The 27,180-nt window shown below is 44.6% G+C and overlaps 1 long non-coding RNA gene across 1 annotated transcript; it reads left to right on the forward strand.

Annotated features, from left to right (window-relative positions):
• The first annotated feature begins 1,263 nt into the window (after positions 1-1,263).
• Positions 1,264-20,349, forward strand: LOC123257291. The gene is made up of 2 exons (XR_006507325.1): positions 1,264-2,870; positions 19,748-20,349. It is a non-coding gene; the product is annotated as an uncharacterized LOC123257291 (long non-coding RNA).
• Positions 20,350-27,180: the final 6,831 nt, after the last annotated feature.

Here is a 27,180-nt window from a genome sequence, read left to right on the forward strand (position 1 = left end):
ATTTTGGCTCGATTTTTGGCCAAAATCATGATGTAACCCCTTGGCAAATTTTCAAAAATGGGCTCAAATTTTAGTTGGCCAGCTTTTAATAGGAAATAATAGTACTCGAAGATTTAAGATCAGGAAGGCATACCGTTCGTCGATCGGACAAGTATTTGCCAAGTTATGGCTCTTTCCCTGAAGCAAATAGAGGCGAAACCCGTTTCTGACCAAGCCAAGACCTGTCCTTGTTTTTGTTGCAGGATGGCACCAACAACAAACTTATTTAATTTTAATGCTTATTTTCGCTTAGTTTGAAATTAGTTAAATAAATAAGCTAATAAATTATTTAAATGTTTATCAACAAATACTTCATGTTTTGCAACACTTAACGAAAGCAACATAGCAATATGTTGCTAACGTTTATGTTTCTACGTGTATGTTGCTGGTGACCATGTTGGCAGTGTAATGTTGCAAGGACTTAAGGGAGCAAAATTGAGTTTTAGAGAAAAAAGCTGTAATTAATTCACTTTAGTACGAAATATTTTAAAGTAGCTGTGATTATAAAATTCTTATACAAGAAAAACGAATAATTTCTGAACTCAAAAAACACAATCCCCATCCTGCTGATCTTAAGGCATAATTACCCCAAACACCAATACCTTCGATGAACTCAATGCCAAACCTCTCCAAACCAAGTAGCTTACATTGCATCTTCAGCTTACCGCACTTTATGAGCTTAAGCCACATTAAGCGGAAGTGTCGTGCATTGTATGGGGGAGGACATTGTAGGCTACTCGAAAGCCATTGACAAGTAAGCTCATTCATGGCGCTGACTGGGAAATAGCTCAATTACCCGATTAGTTATGGGCTTAAGTAGGGGGCCCCCTTATGAAGTCTTGGAGTTGACTGACCTGACCCAAAGGACCGATCCAGATGAAGAGGGAACCGCGGGATAAGGATAACGGCTTTAGCCACTTTGCTGTCAAATTAGTGCCTAGTTCGGGGCGCATAATTGGCCGTGCCGAAAGTTTTTACACGCAGGCCATAAAAGATTTATGGAAATTATGCATGTGTTTTTGTGTTTATGCTGCTGCCACAGGAAGCGGCCAAAATCGGGCAGGGATTTATGAGAGGTCCTAATAAATCACACACAAACACTCGGACATACACATTAATTGGCTGCAAGCAGCCGAGCCGAGAGGAAAACAACAACAGTGAAGTGGTTGCCAAAGGTCACGTTCTTAACGACATGTTGCCGGCGGACTTTCCCCGAGCAGTCTGAAACACGCGACCCGAGAGAGCCTGCAACAGAGAGCAATAGCGTGCGATTCGCCCCTGTTCGGGTGACTTTTCCGAGTTTTCACGAAGTGAAAAACTGTGAATGATACGCGGCATGTGTGGCTGCCTATCAGCAACACCAACAAGCAGCAACATCAAGCAGCAGCAACGGCAGCAACAGCAGCAGCAGCCGAGCGGTGGCAATATCCACAGTTCTTATCCGAGGGCCGTTGTGTTTGGTTCGTCGTGCGGGTGTTGTACTTGCTCTGTACTAACTGTGTCCCAACTCGCAGTACTGACTCTGCAGCATCGCAGCTCAGAGATACTTCGAAGGCAACGGGAAGACAGGCGAGCGATATCTTTTTGTCAACTTGCAATTTATGTGTCTAATTAGAACGCGAAGAGTCGGCGGCAGATCATTAGTGCGTGACTCTCGAAAGCTGAGTGCTGCGCATCCGTCAGGTTGCGTGTGCCCCGCCCCCTGACCCCCAGCCCCATGACATGTGCCGTGCCGGGTCTTCCTTGTGCGTGTGATTAGTCGCGAAAAGAAATGCCAAAAAAATAAGCTAAACACTCGACTGAAATCAAAACACTCGAGAAAAACTGGGAAAAACGCAATCCCCGGGAAGAGATATCAAATGAGAATTGAAATTTAGGGCAAAAGCGGATTACGAGCAGCAATAATAGCCGAAAGCGGAAAACAAACCAGCCATCCAGCAAAGCTCCCGAATCACAGAAGGAGAAGTATCTCCATTTTTGTGTGTCTTCGAGGGCAAAGTGTGCGAAAAATTAAGTTGAGAGAAAACAGAAAGGCGGCGAAAGTTTAAAGTGAATTTGCGAAAAACCAGAAATTGGCGCGTGGAACAGATAAACACGAATAGGCGGTGGATTTCGGTAAATCAAATGGAAATTTGAGTGCGTCATGCTGTCTCATTAACGTTTTGCATTAAACCGCACTCGCTGTGGGTCATCATCAATTAATTCGCTGCGAGCGGGCAACAAGGGGAGTCACTTTTCGCACTTTAAGCGCCAAAAAACCAATACTCCCACAAGCAAAAAAATAAAAAAACAGAAAAAAACACAATCCGAATAAAAAACACATCACAAAAGGCCACGCAAAGCATACAAAGAAATAAAAACGAAATTAATGACACAATAACACACTGCGGTTTCATTTGTAGTGGTCAGTGGTCGCGTATCTGTGTGTGTATCGGCGAGATTGGGGACCGAAGATACATATTCCTAGAGAGGGAGCAACAGTTCTTCTCCCAGTTATCCATATAACATAACTATATAGCCCCTGATCGGTCGCGTGGCACTATAATTTATCACAATTGTCATCATCGTCTGCCAGCAGGCAGGCAAAGTGAAAGTGCAGCATCCACAAGATACAGATACAAATTGTTTCAACAGACTTGTTCCTCGCAGATACGGGTCAGTGCATTAGAACAATAGCTGCGAGAACTAAACTTTTGCTCGTCTTTGTTGGCAAAAGAAAAACATAAATTAAAGTTACCAGCGACCAGTTGCAAGGAGGCCTTGAAAGTTCCTCTGCCGTTTGGATTAGCAAAAGGAAAAGGCCAACAAAAAGATACTATCCATTTGCCGGGGTGAGTCACTCCATCTGATTTGTAGCTGTAAGTCCGAGCTTACAGCTGCGCCCGTCGAGGCCTCCTCGTCCAAATGTCCGGATCCTTGAGTGGGTTTGCTTATGGGACAGATTTGTTTGCCTTTCAAATTTTCATATACAAAACGGGATACGGGATGTTGTTTTGATGGTCACTTCTGGGAACTACGCTGCAGATGGAGATTTTGGAGCTCGGATTTATTTTGTGTTTATTTTTTTCATTGAAATACTTAACTAAATTTTACACTTTATAGAGTGTTGTTCACTGTCCATGAAGTAGGTTTAGAAAATAATTAGTATAAGATTAGAGCTAATACTTACCTGCGAACAAAAACCAGAAGAGTATGTGCTTTTCTAGCAAAATATTTTGTTCCTGATATCCTTAAATTCCACTTCCTGTTGCCCCTTGATATTATTCATTATGAAAGAGGATTTCATTGAAGATTTCCAACGTATTTGTTCTACTTTCCTGGGAAAATATGCTTTTGCTTCTGGCAGGGGGGAAAGGCAACCTTGACAAACAATCCGGTCAAATCTTTGCATGAATTTCGCAAAGCGCCTCTTGGCGCCTTACAACCAAAACAAAACTCCCCTGTGCGTAGGTTGTATATACATATGGCCCACATAAAAAGCAAATCACAAAATCCAGTGCACCTCCCCAGTGCTCCCAGCCGCCTCCCCAGCTACCCGCCAGCAGTAAGCTCGTATAAATGCTGCCGCCGCAGGATATTTGCGAAAGCCAGAGCCGTGAAACCCGCCCATCGCACATCGCCCGTCGCCCAGCATTCTCTACCCGTGTCCGAACCATTTTCGGAGGCAAAAACAAGGTCTTGCGGTCCTCTGCATATATGTGCAAGCCTGTCCAGAGTCTAGTCTATTAAAGCAAATAGAAATCCTGTGCCACAAAGGCACACACCATCACGGTACACCCACACAAAGTTGAAAATATGAACAAAGCGAAACTAAAGCTGAGCGTTAAAAAAATTGCTAAGCGTATACTCGCATAAAAGTTGGGCGGTGGCGAAAACAAGTGAGCAACAAAAAACGAAATTTAGGTAAATGCATAAAAAAGAATTCAATTTTAAACAAAACGCCTGAAGCGGCAGCAAATGCTGCCATTGGCAGGGAGCCTCGGTGGCACATGAAATGTGTGAAATGTGCAAATATGTGAGTTTGCACCAAAAAGGGAGCCAACGAACGAGCCAGCGGAAGCTGCCACAGCCATGGCAGCCACTGCTGGTGCTGGTGCTGCTGCCAAACAATAAAACTTTCAATACATATTTTATTTGACTTTGTGCTGCAATTTTATGCATAATAAATTCTATGCTCGCCCGGACTCTCCTGCCAATCCTGCCTAGCCCCCAACCTCTAGCCCCGGGTGCTATGAAAATCGTGAAAATATTATGGATAAATATGGACAATCGCTCAGCAATGTGCGACTTGTGCATAATGAAGACTGCTGCATAAGTGGAGCGGTTGGCTCTAAGCGATAGCCATTTGGAAATTCCATTAGGATTCAATAATTTAATCTGGTTTGATCCACGGTCGGGATGCGTCATTGTAGAAATTATCGGGATAACACGTGGCCCGGGAGCAGGCTAGATCCTGGCTAGATGGCAGCTAGATCCCGGCGCATTTTCCAATTAACAAAATTTACAAAATGCCAAAGTGTTCGCCTCGCATCGCGTGGACTAAGCCGTGCAATTAAAAAGGTGGGTGGGATGCCACGGTGGCGGCATTGCCCGGTGGCACTACGGCACTATGGCACGGTGGCACGTAGAGGGAAGCTAAGTGGAGCGCGGTGGATGCTTAAACTACGTCGCCTGCATCTGCACGTAGTATGCAAATTGTTGCAAATTATCGGCGTAAATTGCATTTGGCTTTAATGAGTTGAAAGCGTCTGAGACCAGCTCCTGGCCATGGCCCTCTCCTGCCCCTCCACCAAACCTCCACGATGCTCAAAGTTCAATTATGCTTCCGCCTTCGTTTTCGCCACTGTTTGCATTTAATTTCAGATTTTCTTGCCACACTCTGATTTATGTATTTTCCTCGCCCGTGGACCGACTTTGCATATTTACTTTGTATCTATTTCGACGGGAGGCGACGGCGCTCGACTCCGTATCTGATTCCGATTCAGGCTCGGAATCTGAAGTAGGCTTCGATTTTATTTGCGTGTTGTCACGTCGCACAGATTCCGACGAATCGTTGCCCTTGCCGCATGTGTAAATGTGCAAATGCTGCCACGGCTATATATTTGTAATTCTAATGCCTTTAAAGTGCTGGCCGTGATTTGCATACGCATTTAATGGAGCCTGGCCCCGGTGAAGGCTGGCCCAGACTGGCCGGCCTGCAGACTTTCGTTGACCTTACACATCTCAATTATATGAGATTCCTTGACCCGTCTGTCCACCCCGCCTTGATGATTATCGTACCTCTTGCCACGCAATGCTAATTGTTTTTGCTTAGCTAATTGCCGGCAATTCGCAGACTGCTGATGCCATAATTTATCAATTTGCGCAAAATGAAGAGGGCGCTCGAAACGAGCTTATCTCACGACAAGCAAACTCAAGCGATGACCAGTCTCGGGGGAGGGCTATAACGCTTGTATCTTTTTATTGGCCCTCAACGCGAACTGGGGGGATATCTGCACTGGCGTGAACATAACCAATTGAATTGGAAATACGTATTAACAAGGCCATTCGAATTCTGCAGCGTGGTTGCTGTGTTTGCGGCAAAAAGAAAAATGGCCAACAGGACAACTGCTGACCAAATGCGATTTTTGCATTGCACTTTACCAGGTGTATCGTTTCCTTTCAATGTTTTTTTTTTCTTCCCACGCGATATCTGCAACGAGCTTCGATTAATGTCTGAGTCGCTTAATTGGCTTTCTGTGTTGCGATTTCACCTGAATGGCTGTTGCTATTGCTATTGCTGATGTTGCTGTTACCATAGCCACTGCTCTTGGTCCTGTTGTTGTCGCGGCTCAAGGATGAAACAAAAAGCACAGCACCCAGTACCCAGCATCCAGCATCCAGCACCCAGGCTAGCATTTGCATTTAGATTGAATTCGAGCGACGTTTTTGCTTTTTCGGCTGTCGCCCGTTCCGCTTTGAGTGATGCAGGCTGAGGAAATCAAAATCTCACATACTCGTACCCAGGGAACGAGACCACCAGACCACCACACCAGTGGAGACAATGCCAAAATATCACATCGATCGACTCGAAATGGAACAAAAAATTCCCGTGAAACAAAAACAGAAATGGAAATGGAATCGCGGAATTATTTGTCGCCGCGCCACGTCTATTTTTGTGGCAAATCTTAATTAAATGCATAATTCGAATTTATTATTCAAATGGTTTTGATTTATGCAAAGCACTGCCTCTGCTGCGCCTGGGCTCCACTCGTTCATAAATATTAATTAGAATATTTTTACCTTTTCCAAACCGAACGAAGAGGTATTTTGCATGCCATCGATTCGAAATTAAATAACTATTATCCTTGCTGGGAGGCCAAGTGGTCACAATTGCGTGGGAGTGGCTGGTCCAAGTTTTGGTTCAAACTCAGTCTCTGCTCCAGTGTGTGTATGTGTGTGTGTGCAGTTGAAAAGTGCTTGTATCCCTTTTGAATAAATTAACGTCAAAAGTACTTTGGCTTTTGATTTTGATTGATGATTGTTCGCCTGTGCGAGCGGCAGAGCCTTAAAGCCCCGCCAGCAACAACAATCCTGATGCCGAAGCCAAAGCCAAGCCCCTTTAGATGAGGGACGAGGGTGGTCCTTTGGACTGAAGCTGCGGCCCGAGCCTTTTGCCATTGCCAATGCCTTTGCCTTTGCCAGGACGAGATGGGGAGCCTGACTGTGCCTCTGCGTGTGTGCATAGAAATTACGCATAAATAAGCGGGCAAGAGACCGGCCGACTTCCGCCCTGAACCACCTCCGACAAGCTGTCTGCTGCAGCCTTTGAAAGCGGCTGCATCATCGTCTTTGTCATCTAGCTCGCTGCATCGTTGACAACGCCAATCCGCAGTCGATGAGAGCCGGCTCTGCGCCATCGTGTGCATGTGGTTCTGGCTGCAGCTCCTGGCCCTGGCTTGCTGACATGACTGAAGCCGGGTCCTGCTCCAACCATTGAACACTGAAAACGGTTGGGAACTTAATTCTAGGCTAGGTGAGACTCCTATAGGGGAGCTTGGGAGATGCAGTGTCCTTTAATGTTTGTTTTTTTGCGGTGCAATCATGTGCCACACGCACGTGCGTGGCCGCATTATGATGCTGGAGCGTTGAAGCTGGAATGAGATCTGGGAGGGGGGACAGCCTTGATATGAATGAGGATGGAATTGTGGGAGATGCTTTTGTCGCAACCACAGACGCATCAATCAGCTGTGTGCCTTGCTGCCTGCCTTCGATGATACAAAATCATGCGAAAGTTCGAGTTGTTGTTGGCTCGCCTTTGTTTTCCCATTTTTTCTTCCTATTTTCCCTCTTGCAGCCTGGCCTGGGCGTGGCCGTGTAATCAATTACGTGGCTTCATTAATCATGCAAATACCAACAGGAACAGTAACAGCCAGGACCCTGGCACAGAAACAAGAGCAGTCAGGACTGACTGCCAGTTCCATTATTGATTTTGTCAAGCAGAATGCTTATCAGCTAGCTATGTACGTCAAGGACGATGCCTCCGACGTTCTGCTTAAAATTAATAAATTTTTCCACAGAAACCGCAAGACGGACGAGTCGGACGCGACAGACATTGGCTGAGGACACCGGTCTTATCGGAGACATCCATTGTTGCTATTGCCGTTGAGCATATTTGCATAATTTCCTCGGCTCAGCTTCGTTTTGACAGGCGCTCTATGTGGCATATTCAAGGTTAATTTGTTTCGGCAAACAAACTTTGACTGCTCTGCGAAGCAGTATGCTAATATCTTGTTTTGCCTGCCGGCTGGCTGAAGGATACTGCTGCTGCTGCCTTTCTGGGATTCTGGTTTTCTGGATTTCAATTTGCCTTCGAATCGCATTTTATTTGCAGAAATATGGTATTGAGGCGCTCATAATGAAGTTTCATGGCGTATGCAGACACGCATTAAACTCACTCATCCGCTCCCACACATCACATCCTTCCCTTACCGCACTCACACATGCGCCAGTTCATCCGGATTGTGGCCCTTTTCCCCCGGGAAAGAGCGACTTGGGATCCGCGGGGCTGCATTAAAAATGAAAGCCTTTGGAATTCGCTTGTTAAATAAAATTTTATGTAAATGAATGAGCGAGCTGTCGTTAAAATGCTTTCCATGGTTTCCTTTTTCTGTGAAAGCCTGTTGTTGTAATTGATTTTGCTTTCAATTGCGTTGCACAGAGCTTTTCAAAAGCCGTTTATCGGAGAATATTTTTTCTTGGTTGTGTTCCCCCAATCCCCAATCCCCAATCCCTTCAAACCAATTGTACCTACCATCCAGATGCACAGGATGTGTCTTCCACACACTCACACAAACCAGCCATATCCTGACAGTCGCTTAACCGTTTTTCGCTGTTCATTAGACTAAGAACTTTGGGTTTTTATTTTCTCGCACCGGCAGCTTAAAAGCATTTAAGTCCTGCGGCTAGTCCTTTGCCGCTTCCCGTGTCCTGTTGCGCATGTTTTGCACTTTGTTACCTTTGTCGTTCTCGGTCCTCCATTTTTTCGGCTGTCTTCCGCAAAGTCCTCTTTATGCGTCTTAAAAATGCAAATTTACGTTGACATTTACTTTTGGGGGGACTGTGGCGGTGAAGGGAAGGAGTGGGGTTAGTTAAGTGGCCAACGCTAATTATGTGCAGCCCTCGAAGTGCTCGCTTCTGAGCCAAAGAGTCTGAAAGTATGAGCCTTCTTATCTGCCCGTCCAACTACAGGCAGTGGGTGGGTTGGCTGGCAGTTGGGACTTGGGTTTTACGACTTGCCGGTAATCTCCGGGCCCTAAATTCCCAATGACGTGAAAGGCCGTCAAGTCGGTAAAGCGACAGTTGTCATAAATATGCACATACATAATGCATAATATCCAGCACATTATATAAGAGTATAGACAGGAAGAAAAAAGGCTTCCAATAACAGAAGTATATGAAGTACAGATAGGCTTTTAAAATTTTTTCTTTTAATTTGTATTGCTGACATATGCCTCTCTGTATTTCCCCCCAAAAAATAATGTTCACATTCATTACTAATTGAACCCCCCAATGTTTCCCAGTGTAAGAGTATGTACTTCTGCCGAATTTTTCTTCTGCCATCATGTAGATTCTTTTTCTAGCTAATGCGATTTTTGTAAATTGACAGCTACGTGACAGTACTTACGACTTTAATGACAAGAACAACATGGATGACGACAGGGGGCGCAGAAGGAGGCAGCTTCATCGATGACAAGTAGCAATATTTCAGGACCCAGCGCCACAAAAAAGAAAGGGGGACAGGGCTGGGGAAAAGGGGTTCCAGCTTCCCACAGAGATCAGTCTGAGCCGAGAACTGCTAATAGGCTGTGGGAGCCACAACATGTGTGCCTCACATGCACTTTCGGGGCTCAGACAATCGGCATTGACATTTGACATCCAGAACGGGCTTTGGCTTTGACATTTCGAAAGGCGAAGCAAATTGCGGATGGCACTCTGGCGCACTGGAGCACTGCATTCTCGGATGGCAGGCAGGCAGGCGGACGGACTGGCAGGCGGGCAGTGCAACCCCCAGAAATGATAAATTGAAAACTCATAAATTATGTCAAATTATAAGCGGGAGAAGCGAAAGCGAAAAAGAAAGTCCGCACCAAAAAGCGAGGGTTTTCATCCTCCTCCTCCGCCGATGACATTGTCTGCGGTGGACAGTCAGTGTCAACTTCAAGCTCGTTGCTCATTTTGTCAGTTGAGTGGAAGCAGTCTTGACATTTATTAACATTTTTCCCCCAACTGGCAGCCGGCAATTAAATATTTCCGCAGAATGACCATTTTTTATTGTATTTATTAGAGCTTTGTAAGCTCGCGTAGGTAGCCAAAATGAACATAAATCATTTTTATTTCTCCCTTCGTGTTTGTTTGTTTTCTTATTTTGTTGCTCTGTCAGGCGTGGTTTTTCCCATCCTAACTGCGGTCTAGATACTGTACACAATGCACCGAATTTAAAAATCATTTAAAAGGACCAAGGCTATCGGGCCCAAAGAGGCTGTGAGCTGGCCAACAGAAACTGCCATAACTCAATGTCAATTTCGAGCAAGAACAGACTGTGGCCCGGCAACCACAAGCCGATTGAGGAAGATGAAGTTGCCTGAATTGGATTTCCCTTGACCAAAATGGAATCAAAATATATTTGGTATTTAAAATGACGTGCACACCAAAGCCCACATCCCTCAGTCCCACACCTACACTCATGCCCGACCTCCCACCTCTGGCCACCAACTTCACCTCCAGATAAGACAGATAGAAAGATACATATGTATCCGCATCGTGTGGATTTGGGAGCCCGTCGTCCCTGTAGTTTGTTTAGCACGTTGCCACGCTGCCGTAGTCATGTGTTTTATTTTCGGCAAATGGAAATTCTATTATGTAAAACATGCCCCGATTCACAGGCACACTCGAGGCATGTCCGGATGGATACAGATGTCTCTCGGGGCGGACGGCCCGCCTCGTAGTAACTCGTAGATACTTTTCTATGAGTAGCTTCTGTTTCTGCCAGCCAGCCAGCCAGACCTTGTGCGGCACATGCTAATTTTGATTTATTTAAATATTGTTTTATTTTCTTGAACTGATTCGCCTGGTGTTTTGGTATTTATATTGCTCTTCAGAAGTGTTTGCATTCCTTCCTACCGTCTGCTGGTCAATCTTTTTTTCTTGGCGAATAAAATTGATTTAAATGTGTTTACCGTCTTTGCACTTGAAAGCGTTTGCAAATTTATGTGCAAAAATATTTGAATTTGAGGAATTTTCAGTCTTCTCCAGGAATTGCCTTCAAAGTCGGCTGCTGAATTTCGTAAATCTTGGGGAATATGCCGCAGAAATCCCCCTTAGGCCTGGAGCAGAGTGCATTGGTGGATTCCGGAGAAGTATTTCTCTTTCGGCAAGATGACATTTAGTCTGGTTCTGGTTCTGGTTAGGCTTCTGTCCCCACCATCAGAACATCTAAATTTATCTCAGACAGAGTCGATTTATGTCTAGTTCTGTGCTTCGGCAGAGTCAGAGCCCCGTTGGATTGTAGTATTTCTTTTAATTTAACACAGAATGTTATAAATTAATTTAAATACTGGCAGCCAGACTGAAATTTATGAAATTTTAAATGCGCCAAAATGTATGCCATAATCATTGTTAATGCATCATGTGCCATCTGATGCAATATTCGAGCGGCCAGCATGGCCATCCCGGCCAGAATTTAAAATGCGTTGTTTGAGCGAATGCTGTAATTAATTGAAAACTGTTTATAAAATGCGAGCCATATGGAATTTTGTGTTTTTTGTTCTCTTGCATAAATTGAACGTTTAATTCAGCGATCCAACGTGCATCTGGGTGGGTTATTATGCAAATTATTTATTGTGTGAATGGAATGTAAATTTTTAATTGATTTTTAAAATAAAAAAAAACTTTCGCTCAGGTCCCTTGTCCCCGAAACTCGGTCACATGTCAACTCCCGCGATTTTTGACGCCAATCGACACTAGTTATTTCCGAGAGGAGGTGGGCGTGGCACTCTACACACACACACTCCAGGGCACTGCGGCAATATGGGAGTAGAGCAGAGTAACTCTAACTGTGACTGCACCCAAACTGTCGACATTCACGCACAAATTGGATTTACTAACGAGTTGGCTTTGGCCACCGTTTGGCTGGGTGGCAAGCGTTGACGGTCGCCTGCTGTTTGTCACTTTTGGCACTTTTGTTATCGTATCCTCACACCCAGCCCCCTCCCGGCTCTGTAGCACTCTGCAATCCTATTCGGCAGGGCAAAAAAAAAATCATCCCAGCAAGCCCAGAAAGCACAAAAAAATGGCAAAGCGAGCGGAGCTTTCGCGCCTGTTATTTATGGCTTCGATTATCCCCGCACACAATGGGCTAACAAAGGAGCGGGGAAAGTGTTTGCCCTAAGCAAACCCAGTGGAAAACGGCTTGGCAACGTTTCGGAGCTGGCAATAAAACAAAACGCACACGCGTTCCACTCGGGGTCCAAAGGGGGCCTCTATGTTACACCGAAAAATATTATCAAGCCACCAGAGGTTATCACATGATTTGCTTTATAAATTAAAAGATTTTTGGGGTTTTCACGGATTATGCTAAGACTCTTAGCTAGAGATTTAAATTTAAAGAGTTTTTTTTTCGTGTGTATAAACAAAGTTTGGGAATTTCAGAGGTCAAAGGCAGAGAGTAGCAAAATCACAGAAGCAGCACAAGGACATGCCAAAAGAGGCTTTGCGTATTTTCAATAGTTGCCATTGTACACACACGAAACAATCGGAGTGTGGGGTGAGTAGGGGGTGGTATGTGCCACACACACGCACACACACGAGGAGGGGCAATCTGTGTGCTGATTTCAACGTTTGAATTATGATTTCCATGAGGCGAACTTTTAGTTTGATTTTTGCCATCGTTTCGTCGCTTTTGTCACTATGGATGTCGCCGGGTTTTCGGGCATGGGCTCGGTCATGGGCGTGGGTATGGGTTTTGGTTTGGTTTTGGTTTCGGGTTTGGTTTTATACTTTGCCGTTCGCCGTTCGCCGTCCCTATTCGCTGTTTTTGGGTCTACGGACAAAATTTATATTCGCCACTAATGCGGGCACTTAAACTACACAAACAAAATAGCTTCGCCGGCTTTCTCCTCATGCTTTCCCTGACTTTCTCCGTCCCTCCTTCGCCAGATCTCTCCCAGTGGCTCAGCATGTCGCTAGAGACTTTTAGACCAGGCCATGTGAAAATGACTGAAATCGTATCGAAAATCAAAGGTCACTTTTGGGATCAATTCAAAAGGAATTGCCGCATTCAAATCGCTTCGAGGCACTCGTGAGGGAACAGAGAAAGGGCCCGAGAGTTAGACAGAGAAGGTGGGAGCTGGGGAAAGCTTTTCTCGTTCTCTTTCAGGCTCATGTGTACACAGATGCAGATACAGATACTGGGGACGTGGATGCTGCCATAGATATTCAAACTAAATGGCGTCATCTATAACATGAATACATGTGGGGTTGTGCGAGTGTCTCTGCTGACTGTCGATAGGAAATGAATTTTAATGATTGCCCCGAAAAACTTTGGCCATAGCTATATGGTTGTTTGTCCCGACCAGAAGCTGGGGGGGAGGCCAGCCTTATTGGTCTTGCCAGGCAGTAGCCGAAAAGTTTGCACATTAAATTGTTTATTTTAAGTAGCCGATAACTGAGAGCCGGCTGTGTAATCTATCCCTCCGAAGGATGAGTGTCGGCTGGGTCGGGATAACCGCCCATATGCCGCGAATGCCTCCGTGTGGAGGGTGTGGTGGAAAATGCAAACAATTTTCCATGAAGCGGCACGTGCTACGCCTCAGCCATTTCACTGATGCATCTTCTCGCCGCCTCTCAGCTGCTGGCAATATGTCAAGAATCCGCATTTTCGATTTCGATGCCCCTTGCATCGTTTATTTTTGGATGGGGAACGGGGGCTAATTAAAAATTTGCTCTTTCGACTCTAGAATCGAGAATCTAGAACGCACCAGAAACCATAGTAGCAGAAGCCGCATCTGCAACGGCAACGGCAAATGCAAATGCATTTGTGTCATTTGCTATTCGTGGCTATTAATTAAATGGCAAACTAAGTTTTTGTGGCAGAGCACCCCCTTCTAATTGGAAGCCAGCTGGATAGCTTGCCGCCCCTGTCAACTTCTATCAGCTTCTATAATTGGTTTTGGCTTTTCCGAGAAGGGTCCGCCTCTCCAGCGTTTTGTCTTGCTCTCAATTTACTTTTAATTTGATTTCTCAGCGCTTGGCGCTTTGTTTATTTTTCTAATTAATACGAAAACAAGTTGTAAGATGTTCACTGCTGGCCAGCAGCCAGGTATTACCCCTCCCCATGTGTAGCACACGCATTCCCCAGTATACCCAGTGGGCTAAGTGGATTAGCTCACTCCTTTTGTCTCGCAAATACAATGTATAAACAAATGTGTATATAACTCATACGCCGTGTGGGACGGCAAAAGTTTAACGTTGCTTTAAGCAGGCATAATTAATTAGTGCCGGGAGATGGGTGCTGGGCTGTTCTGTGCTGTGCTGTGCTTTTTGCCCCGGCGACTTTATCGCTCCTGCCCGATAAGAGAATAAATAATGAAAGATAAACAAAGTCAGTCAAGGCTGAGACAAGCTAACAAAAACAAGGCCAAAAGGACATCTGGGTACTGTTGCCAGTTGTCAGTCAGGCAGCCAGGCAGCCAGTCATGGGGGTGCTGGTTTTCGGCGTTGGGGGGGAGAGATTAAATGCCATGTGTTGGAATGAAATCAACCCCGTCACGCCCACCCACCCACTCGCTCACACCCCTCCCTAGTTTGCCAGGTGACAATTCAAAATCTTAAAGTAGACATTTTCTTGCCCCAGCTTCTGGGCTACTGGTTGGGGGATATTTAATTATTGGGAATGCCAAGTCAAGCGAAGGGGCTTTTAAGGGACCAGCGACCAGCGACGACGACTTGATAAATTAGATATTTAATTCAGAGAACGGCCAAAAATAAAAATGCGAGGCAGCCAACGGGCGCGGAGAAGCGAGCGTTAAATAATTGTTTCTGCCAAAAAAAATTCCAACCACGAAAAGGGTTCGTCGTCCGAGAAAAAATGAATAAACCGAAAAAAAGGAAATCCTACACAAGTTCGGGTACATTGAGCCCCGTGTTGTTGCTGTTGCTGTTTTTGTTCATGGGCAAAAAGTTAAGAGCTGAAGATTATTAATTGAAGGATTAGAAGGCGTTCAAAGGGAATGCTGTGCGGCTTACTGCCAAACTAACTTCAATTTAAATTCAAATTTTGGGTTAGCACGAGGTTGCGGCTGTGGGTTTGGGTTATGGATGAGGACTTGAATTGGGATTTGGCTGAGTGGGTGAGTCAGGAAGGGATCGTTGACACGTGTAAATATTTTTGAAAATTTAAAACGTTTAATTTAATTGCAACAGCTCTTGAATTAAATTAAAAAACTTGTCCCGCTGACAAATGCCTTGGCATTAATATTGGCTAAAGTTTAGGGGAGATTCGAGGCAGAAAATTAAAGCCAAAGCGACGGAGAGAAGCGCTGTAAATAAATAAGGCATCACAGCTCTGATTGACGGATGAGCCGGGAGGGATTTGGTAGGGTGGCGGGGTAGCGGGGTTGCTGCGACGGGGGAGGGGGCAGCTGTAAGGGCCATGGCCTAAATGAAAGTCTGCCGCAGCTGTGCCACCTGTGAGCCGGGCGCATGTTGTCAAATTTAAGGTAAATTTGGTGGCAACCACAGCCGAAGCAGACGTCGTGTTTACCCATTTGTTTTATTTATATAAAGCTGTCAGGTCGTTGAAGGAGGACTTCCGAGGTGCGGCGGGGAGCCCTCCTTTGGCGACGAGTTGCCGGCTTCCTGTGACTGACAGCAAAGGACAAAGGGCTTGGTGTCCATCCTGCCTCCAAACTGTAGCACCCTGTCCCTTGGGGCCATCTGCGTGCACTAAATTAGTCAACTGGAGTTTGTTTTTTATGTAATTTCCCTTTGTGATTTCCGGAGTCCACTTGAAATTTGCCCCAGGAAATTCCCGAGATAAAATAAATCCCTTTTTTGCACCTTCAATAATACATTTCGGGGTAAATAGTTATGGCTACGAGTACATTCGTATGAAGTTTAAATATTTCATTTCACATCTTGCTTTCGCAAAAATATTGTTAGCATTTATGGAAATCCAAACAGGGAGACTGGATGAGTTTTAATGAATCATTTACAGTCGGTAAAAAATCGAAATACATAATTTACATAAAAAAGTGTCTCGACGGCAAATATTAATTTTAAACCATAGCCAAGAGTACAAAAAAAGACCAACGAGCAGAAAAAATAAAGAGAGTGAAAACATATTAACAATTTATCATGACCGAAGGCATGCCCTGGGATTTGATTAATGCATTTTTGCATACTCCTACCTTGGGGTATTAATTTTTAATTTTCATTACAAAGAATGCTGCAATTTATTTGCTTTCTTTGCAAGCGAAACTTACCAATTATTTGCAAAAAACAATCATCGGAATGCTCTCGGGTAAATAAATTAGGACAATTATATTGAATTGTCTGATTGATTCGTTTGCCATGCACGAGCCAGCGGCCTTTTGCCGGACTAATTGCTATTTTTCCTGCTGCCCGTCGTTGTGGGCGATGCTCTGCATTAATTTATGTTTTTTCATAATCTCCTGCCGGCTGCTGATGTAATAAACGCATAAAGGATATTAATGAGCTGCTGTTTGCTTATCCCCATCAGAGCCCTCGATTCACTCACTCTCTCTCTCTCCTCTCGACAGTCACCCGATTTGCTTTTATTTCAGCTGAAAAGGCAACTAATTGCTTACTTCCACACACCATCGTACTACTGGCAAGCCCAAAAGAAGGAGACGTGGCGGGGCAAGAAGGAGAACTTATTGCTCATGCTGGCAGGCTCTGTTCTCGCATATTTCACAAATTGCGCATACGACATGTTAAACGCCTCGCACGCACACATCCCCGGCAAACACACACGCCCAACGCCCAAAGTCAGCACACAGCGCATTATCAAGCCATAGTGGGCAGGTTGCCTTTGCTTTCTTCTGCCATTCCTTCACTGCTTTCTCCCGGTCTCCTTTTGTCATAATTCAACTTTCATTTGTACACATACAAGCACACTGAGTGGCACACAGAGAAAGGAGTCCTTCCATCAAGATTTCACTTTCGAATATGTTTTAATTTTCATTTTACTTTAAACTTTCCGTTTCAAGAGCTATCAGAAGTTGGTTCTTTTATGTTGAATTTATTTAATCCTTTATAAAACAAAATAATCTATTAAGTAAAATGCAAATAAAAAAAGTGTGATATTTATTCAAGTTTTTCTTTGCTTTTTCGTTAATGAAAGCTGTGGAAAATCAATCAATTGGCTTTGAAATAAATCAACATAGCCAATACTTGTATGATTTTTTGTGACTTCATGGCGATTGTTTGTTTATTTGTTTGGAAAATATATTTTAAAGGTGTCAGCTAGTTTTATTGAATTTATTATCTGCTCTTAGTCAGGTCAAACAAATATACTTTACCCCATTTTCTATTGGCTTTATTCATTGCCTTTCCGAAGCTTTTTTTCGTGTGCATCGCCCGCTCTGAATGCCCTTTGAGTGGCGCTAAAAGTATGCCGCATGGTGTAATAACACGCGCCGTTGCCGAAGAGTTCCACGGCTGCCTTTGCCGGTTGTTGAAGCTTCTGTTCTGTTACTGCTGTGACAGTGACAGCAGCGGTGCTTACGCTTGTCAGACGCATGCTTATGATATATCACACTGGCGGGCGCACACACTCCATCCCCAGGACACGCGAATAAGAAGAAAGGAGCGCAATGGGGAGAGGTTTAAAGGGGTAGGATGTGGGGTTGTTGCTGGCGCCTTTAAGCCCACTGCTCAGAGCTCCCACAGCTCCCAGCTGCCCGATAAGAGGTTGTCAGTTAAATTCACACTGCGTCTATCTGTCGCCTGCATGCGTTTACTGACTGCAGCTGAATTTATATTTTATATTATTTTATTTTCAAATTTATGCCAGCTGCCAGCTGCCAGCTTACGTCGAGAGTTATGCGTCTTTGACTTTATTGAGCATGCGAATTGCACAATGCACGACAACTTGGGGAATTCTCATTCTCATTCCTATTCCCAGTCCCAGTCCCATTCCCGTTCTCACACTCAATCCTCTGGCTTTTCCATTACCATATGGGAGTGTCGTGCGGAGTTTTTATGCGGCGTTAAATCTTGAGGAAATTGTGTCACATTATGATGAACATTTATGGCAAAGTTGAGCATTTGCCCATAAATTTGTGAGCCTTGACGATGGCCCACGCCTCCGCCTCATCCTCAGCCGCTTCCTTCTTCTCCTCCACTTCCTGAATGGGTGAAGAAGTGGGCCTAACGATGATGGAGTGGCTGCGGTAATTTGACAAGGCTAAAATCTGCAGAGAAAACCCAAAATCCCCGACAAGTGATAGGTGGCCAGTACATACGTAGGTGGAAGCACCTGAACGAGCAATCCAATCAATAGGCAAATGGGCAAACGGACACGACCTGCCTGGGGCTGGCATTTACCAAAATAGCCAAGGACTCTCTGGTTCCAGTGCCAAATTCGATTGGACAAAACTGTGTTATTTTCGGCTCACACAGAATTCCTTATAAATTGGACAACTAATTCCTTGCCACCTTATTCTGTCTAACTGCAGCTGTAAGCCCTCTCCTCATAGTTGCCAATAGTTACAGGATACTTCCCGAACAAGAACTGGAAAGTAACTTTCTCCCGGCCAGAGGACAGTAAACTCTCGATTCGTTGGCCTCTCGTGTTTCGTCCTGGCATTGGCGAAACTTTTTTAATTAGCAAATCTTCCACTTGGTGTCATTAAAGTTCCACTTGGCAGACACAATGCATCCGAGAAAGAGTCTCTCCGACTGTGTTTTTCCACTCGCCTCCCAGTTAATTAATCAGCCATAAAATATATGCCAAGCGAATGACACGAGGATAACATCAGCAGCTGACTGCTTGTGCGGCAACATCGCGCCCCTTGTGGCAAGAACGCAGCTACAGATGTTCGAACATGCCCGTCTTGTCTGAAATTTACTAATGAGCAAAGTTTGACTGTCAATAGCCTTAAAGGCCTTGTTAATTTATGTGCAGGTAACAAGGAGGGCCGAACGGAACACGAAATGCGGAAATAAATAAAAGAAGCAAGCTTGGGCTGAACTGGGTAATGGGAGCAAAGCAGCACCTCAAGTTATTATCTTTTAATCAAAAGACATCATAAAAATTGATGAACTTTTTGGCGTAAGCTATATTTTATTTATTCACACGTCTTTTCACGTTGCTCATTTAAAAAATAAGCATAAAATACCCACAAAGAACCCATATATTCGTCCCAAGAATAAGGGAGAAGTTGTCGCTTGAGTACCAATACGAAATGTTGCATAATTATGGGAGCCTGTGTGTCTGGGTTAAGGTGAAAGCCACGAACTGTGGACTCGGGTGTTCCTCTGGTGTAATTCATGTCATCTACACTCCATTAATGCGACACCATTAGCCCGAACTCCGGAGGTAAACTAACCATGACGAGAGAGTGGCTTGCTGCTTTCGGGGGTGCTGGTGCTGTATTTGGCTTATCAATTTGGATGCGTTGTTTAATTGTCGGCACTCGTGTTACTCTTGAAGGATCGCAAAGCACGCAATTAAAAGGCGCAGCAGCAACATTTGGCTATGTGATAAAGCAGCCCGTTTTTATTGACCCACAAGCAGGACTGAGGGTTGTTGGGGGTGACTGGCTGGATTGCTGGGTGATGGGGTGGTAAGGTCATGCCTCAGCTGCGGCCGGGAACATAAATCTACTTCCTTAATTACGCGTCTCACATTGAAACGCGCCATTAATCACACTTCATCGATGCGATGGCCACATAAAACAACCAATTTCGAGGAGTGCGTACCCTCCCTTCTGATTCCCCTTAATTCTTTTTGAGATGTTGAGCTGGGCCATTCCAGAAATCGACTCCGGGTCTTACCCTTTTCATCAGCTCTTTACGAGTTCAATTTGCCTGACGTCCGTGGAATAAAAATTTTATTAGCACATTTCATATTTTTCTGGCAGCTACTACCACACAAAAACAATCAGCACTCACTCATGTTTCGATGTTTGCTTTCTATTCACAGGATTCGCGATAGGACGACCGAGGGACTCCTTCAAATCCTCAACCGAAAAGGCGGGGCCATAAAAGTGCAAATAAACATGTAAAAGCACATTAAGCGATTCCACAGACTTGATCTGAGTCCGTCGCACAGACATGCATTCCTGAATGTCTGTTGGAATACTCCTTTTATGGGCCAACTCCCCGGCGGAGAGTACATTGGCGCTTCATTAAAGCCAGCGCCGGAAGCGGAAATAGCCGAGCAGCCGTAACCAAGGAGACGCATGTTTATTGGCGCCAGGTCAGAAAAGTATTAAAAAGTACAAAAAGAGTATAAACACATGAACTGCATGTTGCCACTGCAACATTCTGGACTCTTCTTGCACTGGCGTTTCTTTGACACTTGGGTCAAATTGAAGCTTGCTACATAAATGACGAGACGTCCTCGCGTTTGGCACAACGCACCGCAAGCACAACAAAATGACAGCCATGCAGCTTTTATTGACAACAACAGCAATAGCAACAACAGAAACAGAAACCGAAACAGGATCAGAATCAGGAACTGGAACAGCATCCATGCAAAAGACAACAATGGCGGAATATTGGCAACAACAGCAACAGGAACAGGAACAGCACACACATCGAAAATCACTTAGATATTCCGGACTGTTTTGTAAAACTATTTGGCTTTTTCATACAAATTCTAACATTATCATCTTTACCACTTAAATATAATTCTTCAATATTATATCTTCTAACCAAATACCAGATCTACCCCCCCCACTACATACCCCCAATCCACCCCATCCCCCTCATCTATATTCCCATTCCCTCCCAACCTAACCACCTAATCCACCTCTCTATTAAACCCCCCCCCAACAACAATTATTTCCCTTAATAACTTTAACTCTACAAATAAAACCACCACCTAAAAACCCCCCTAAACCCAAACAAAAACTCCCCACCACCCCACACTCCCATAACCCCTACCCTCAATCATCCAAATCAACCATAATTCCACCCCATCCCTCCCCCCATTCTCCCCTATCCCACATCCCCTTTTACACTCAAAACTCATAATCCCCCTAACAAATTATCTTCAAAATATCCCCCCCAATCCACATTCTTCAACCCCCAAAACATATTATCACCCTAATACCTAAAAAAACAATTCTATAAATACTAAAAAAAAAAAAATTAAACATATTCAAAAAAAAAAAATTACCAAAAAACCCTCCCTACCCCAAACCTCAAATCCCCATAAAAAAAAAAAAAAAAAATTAAAACCCCCCAATTTTTATTATTTTTAAATTTTTTTTTTCCTCCCCCCCTTTTTTTTTTTTTTTTTTTTTTTTCCCCCCTTTTTTTTTTTTTTTTTTTTTTTTCTCTTACCCTCCTAAATTCCCACCCACTTAAAACAAAATCTCTTAACCTTTCATTTTTTTTACATACCCCATCTCACCCTTCCCATTTCTTCTTTATTATCCAATATCAAAAAACTATCATCTCAACTGGTTGTTCTGAGTGTGTAGTTGCTAACCGGTAACCTTGGGGCCAGAATCCCATTTCCCCCAGTGTCTGCCCCGGAACAAGCTCCCCAACGGACAGTCGACAAAAACAAATCATAATTCGGCATCGACATCAGCATATTTTCGTTTTTGGGGTCGTCTGCGTGTCGGCTGCCTTCTTCTTTGTTGCCCTGCTCGGAGTTTGGAGCTTCCAGCTCCTTTTGCCATGGAAAGCTTGGATGAGCAGGATATCCAACCCATGGGCTGAAATTTATGACAGGATTTGCCAAGAAATCGAGACATATTTTCCAGTATTTTCTATTTCGCCGCCGACGCCTGTCTTTGGTAGATGTCTCGAGTGTCGTTGCCGATGGGCCGGCCCATCGATGCATGGGATTTTGCAGTAAATTGAATTTCGATGCTCGGATTTAAACGTCACGCCCGTTTGGCTTTTGTCTGAGCTGAGCCGAGCATTCCGGGCATTAAATTTAATTACGTTTGCCTTGCCGCTTTATTAGTGGCTGAGCCCGCTTCGGTTTCAACGTATCCTCAGCATTTGCATGGCAATGAAAGGCGCTTTTCCGATGTGCTAGGGGGAGTGGGAAGGCTATTGATCCGGCTAAAGGAATGCCACGATGCGTGTATGTATCCAAGGCTCCTCCATGCCACCTCAACCGAGCATGTAGCATATAGCCATGTTTGCCAAAACACATCAGCTGCCTCCGATGACGCTCTAAGTGGAATTCAAATGTGCTGCGTACCGTTGGCACATAAACAACTCACAGCGACTGCAGGGGAACCCGGAGAAGCCACCAGGAGATATGGCTTCCGTTTGTCGCATGAATATTTTCATCATAATCGACGCTATTTTTACTTTCCTGCTGACACTAAACACTGTAAAAATAAATGGGTGCAGTAGACAACACAGTTTGTTCTTTCATGTTATGAGGCTTAAGGTACCCAACATTCGTATTAATAATTTTTGTAGATTTTTTTCCCTGTCCATCGCTTTTAGCTTTAGACCAGGATTTGCATTGGGGTGGTGTTTTCTATGCAAATCTCTTACTGGGCTCCTGCTGTTTTGGCTCTGGCCTTGGCTCGGCTTTGATGGGCAATCAACACGCTCCCAACAGAAAGTATTCATATATTGACGTTCAACCAACCCCCAGAAGGCCAAGGGCGGTCGGTGGGCGTGGCGGTTGAGATCACAGGCGGCGTCACTAAGCGCACATTCGATTGCAATGAAAACATTTACAACATTGCCCCCTGTTCCTGCCACTCCACTCGGTGTCACTTCACTCCTCACATTCCTCACTCCTTTAACTCGAGTCGCCTCATCAGCGCATCGTTTGTGTTGTAAATTGATTTTTTGTTAATTTTTATGAACTTCAAAGGAAAAAGGGAGCTGAAGCAGCAATAGCATAGCCAGGAGCAGCAGCAAAAGGGTGCAACACATGTGCGCCACCACGATCCCCACAGCAGAAGCGTGGAAAAATTTCACAAATATATATTTCCATATATATTTTATTTATAAACACGCGCGCGTTCGCAGTGTCAAAACAGCGTCATAAGCGGTGCACGAATGAATGGTGCCCCGCCATGTGGAGTGGTTTAGGGAAATGGAAGAGGTGTTGGGGGACTGCGGGAGTGGGGGACTGGGAGATGGGGCATGGCAGTGAGGCAAGCGGGCGAAGCGCCACAAGTCAAGTGCAGCGTCGGTGCTGGCAAATGAAAATTTCGTTGCATTTTGTATCTGTGAAGTTGCGACGCGTCGCATCTCGCATCTCGCAGCAAGATGCAAAGTTCAATTTCACATGTGGAAAATAACAGTGGAAAAGTGGAGGGGCTGCTGGGGCACGAAAATACAACAGAGGAAGCACATGTCACACTGCAGTACGTGTGTGTGGCGGGAAATGGGGGGAAAAATCCATAAGGTGGAGGTGGAGCCTTGACTGACAACAACGACACGAGAATGGAAAATAAATGGATGCAGAACGAAGGAAGAGAGTGCCGGAAGGAGAGGTGCCACAATAGATGGAATGCCAGGGAAAAGAATGTCCAGCCAAGTAAAACAATATAGCGATACTAACAAACTACATAAAGGCACACAAGGTAGCCAGAACCCAGTTACACATTGCAAATTCCTCAAATGGCAGACGTCCAGGAATTTCAGAATACCATGGTTTTTTTCCATCAACATGGATAAACTTTTCACAACTTTTCACAACTAAGCTTTAAAGAGGATGATTTATGCCTAAAAGCTATAGCTAAAAACCAATTACGTTGAAATCTTTCTATGATTTCGATTTATAAATGCGTTTTCCGTTGCGGTCTGGCCCACCTCTCATAAAATCATAAAATTCCGAGAACCCTGCAATACTTAAAGTAACTTAAGGGCCCAACTCCATCGATCGATAAGCGGAATCCTGTTGAGTAGGGCTTCCAGTTAAAGAACCAACTCCATTGTTCGCCTTCACAATGGCAAGTGGACCTAGATGCCGGCATACCGATAGAGACATGTGCTGCTTCTGAAGACAATGACAATTCCCTGGGGGTGAAAGTCGATTCTCCCAGCTCTCATTCTTTCGCAGCAAGTTTTTCACACACATTTCGCATTTTCTCCGGCCTTAATTTTTATTCGCACACCCACACCACACCTCCCAGGCTCCGTAGTCGTAGTAGTCCGGACACAGAGTGTTTCTCATAAATATTATTGCATTTTCGCATCTACGGCTCCTGTTGTTGGTTTTATTGTTTATGAACTGCATTTGCCCCGCCACTCAACCATCTGCTGGCATCCACCCAATTTCCACCGCCTCGGAAAACCTTTCAGCCCGAGTTGATTCACAACACAACTCAAACAACTTGAACTGCCCGCAACAAAAGCGTTGGCAATGGCCACTTCCTGTTTAGCGCGAAATTTCAATTATGAGCAAACATGACCAGACAGACACCACCCTCCTACTCTTCTCCATGAATCTGTTCGGGGGTAGGGACTAGGGAGGAACTGGGGGAGAATAGATAAAGTAATATGCACAAGTTTCCGTTTTCTTTATTAAACAGAAGAAATCACTTTTGCCCCATTTTCAGGGGCATCGGGGCATGCAGCTTCTGCAGCTGTTTCATTTCTGGTTGGGAAACAGTGAGAGCTGAAACCGCTTTTCCAGATATTCTATATACCATTGTACACACAGTACATACATATGTGGGTGTATTCACAGTTATAAGCTATATACATACTAGACCGCTCCCGCTGACTACTCAAACGTGACTGGCCAAAGTTTTTCAATAAACTTTAACAAGAAAACATTAAAAAGCCACAACGTTGGCGCATTTCCATTTCCCATTTCCAGTGGCTCAAAAGTCAAAGCTTCAACTCCATAAAAGCGGCAAATAGTTGTGTGAAAAGGCTGGCTGAAAACTGAAAAGGATGGTCCCTCCCTTCCCCCATTTGGTATAGTCACTTTTCCCCCATAGATCCACTCTTTTTACGGAGCGGGGCTGGCGAATATAAATTTCAAATAAAAAGCAAATCTACGGAACTTTCTTCTTCTGGGCAGCGTCGGTGTCAGCTGCTGCTCCAACAGCTCTCCTGTCCTACGGCTCCTCCTATGGATTCTTCATCATCAAGTTGGGGTCTTGCCGCCCGATGATGCCACCCGCGAGGCTCCTGATGGCTGCCAGTGCGCATTACGCGGCAGCAGAATGAAATAAATATCATTTTATGACTTTTTAACTTGTTTCTCTCGCTCGGGCTTCCCTTTTCCCACTCCAATTCTCGTTCCCTTTATAAAAGCATCTTTAACAAGCGCAATAAATGCATCACTAAGGGCGCGGGACAGTGCTGCCGCCAACTACGGATTACTGAATCAGGCAATTATAAGAATAGCCAAGAAATCCTGAGAATTCCATTGAAGTAACCAAAGAAATTCCGAGTAGTTGTCTTACACTGATGAAGGAGGAAATTAGTTGGATAATGGTGGGTCATCATCTTCGGAAAGGGTATTGCTGGCAGTCCCTAGAGAGACTGTGAGGTTAGACTCTTGACTCTTGAGGTTAGACTGTCGACTTACTTATAAATAGAACCAAAAAATACAGCCAAATAGACAGCTCTAACCGGAGGGGCGATAAAAATTGAAGCGGGAGTGTAAGATCTGGCACTTGCAGCTGCTGTCCGCGTTTTATGGCCCCGCAACTTCCCTTTTGTTTCTGGTATTTTTAGCAGCTCAACGCATTTGCATTTTGCACTTGATTGAGTGCTCGCCGAGCTCCCATCCTGCCGTCCTCTAAAAACTTTTTTATTTTTTCCTCACTGGCCGTGAGTAATGTTTCCGTTAATCAGCGCAACACCTCACCCGCTTCTCTTCTTCAGGATTTTATTTGGCGCTTGTTTGTTAGTCAGCCGAAAGTCAAAAGGTGCAAATCAGTTAACATTCACCGAGCTGGCTGGCGCTGGCTGGCTGACTGGATGGCAGTGCTATCGTCAACATCGTTTGGCCTTTTGCACTTTGTCCCTTCCACTTTCCGCTTCACTTCATTCTGAAATTAACCCTTCGGGGCATGGGTTTCGTTAGTCATAAAAAATTCAATTTTATGAGCGTTTTTATTTGTCCACTCCCTTTGGCTTGTCTGCCAAAATCGCAGCGAGTGGTCGCTCAGGGCTCAGGGTGGGAATAAAGTAGCTACGCTTACCACAAAGGATGCCACTTGAAAAATAATGGAAATGGAAAAGTGCCAGGAATAAATGTTAAATTAATATCAAGTGTAAAATTAAACAAAGATTAGCGAGAAACTAATAAGTGCCTGAAGAACCCACTCTTTGTTCTTTATAAAGGACCCCAAAATTTTAAATTCAGCTCCTTCTGGGAAGTAAATCTTAACTTAATTAAAAAACCCCCTTTACCATTCGTTTTTCTTTACCAAGGACCAAAGACCCCAATCTTAAATACCTTCCCGGAACCGTCAATAACGTTTAAGGTAACTTCAGCCTTCAGTTGTAATGAGGTCTAGTCCCTTATCCCACTAATCCTCGTAGTCCCTCGACCGATTAATATTGTATTGTGTCTGGTGAATCACGAAACGCCTGGACACCCTTCGATCCTTCGACATCCTGACAGTGAATCCTTTGAGTCCTCGCTTCAGCGCACACCTCTAGCCTACGGGCTTCTGCAGTGGGTGGTGTGAGAATTTGTAATTTTTATCGCCGTGGGGCACGCGTCAAGGGGCTTGGATGTATGTGGGCCTGGTCATTGTTCGATGAGCCATTTGTGGGAGGTTGGGGGCTCTTGTTTATGTTTGGACAACACGCCTTTATGATTTCTGTTTGATTGCCGACGTCGTGGACTCGGACTACCACGGAACGCCATTAGTCACACTTTTTGGGCGGGGGAGCAAAAAAAAATAGAGCTAGAGCAGGAGGCGGGGCTTGTTGCGGCGTTCAAGTGGAAAATTGAATTTATCACTTGAACATGCCAAGCAAAGGTTTGCTCGCCCTTTGGCTTCTTGTTTCCATTGCTGACTGCCGACTCATGCAACTAATTCTCAAGAAAAGGCCAAAAAAAAACGAGTGAATACCATTCTGATTGTAAATCTATGTGAGACACGTAATCAACTCGTTGTGAATATTTTACAAGCTTTTCTTGTCTTTTATTTATTTGGTAACATATTCCACTTGACAGACCATTTCGTTGCTGTAAGCCACTCGGAGCTGTTTCGTTTCGTTTCAACCCTTTGACTTGGCCATTTTCCGTCTCCCGTCCGTTAATTGAAAATTAGTCAACGGGGCGGAGTAGGCGTGGTCAGACAGTGGGTAGCGAGGGCTGACTGACTAACTGCAATTTGGATAATTTGCATTTTTATTAAAATTTAATTTACCGGCCTTCGGTCGGCTGGGTGGCCGTAGGCGAGAGTCGTGGGCCGCGGTGATTAGTCGCTGGATTTGCATAAAATG

The sequence above is a fragment of the Drosophila ananassae genome, chromosome 2L, assembly GCF_017639315.1.
Source record: "Drosophila ananassae strain 14024-0371.13 chromosome 2L, ASM1763931v2, whole genome shotgun sequence".
NCBI classification, from domain to species: Eukaryota; Metazoa; Arthropoda; class Insecta; order Diptera; family Drosophilidae; genus Drosophila; species Drosophila ananassae.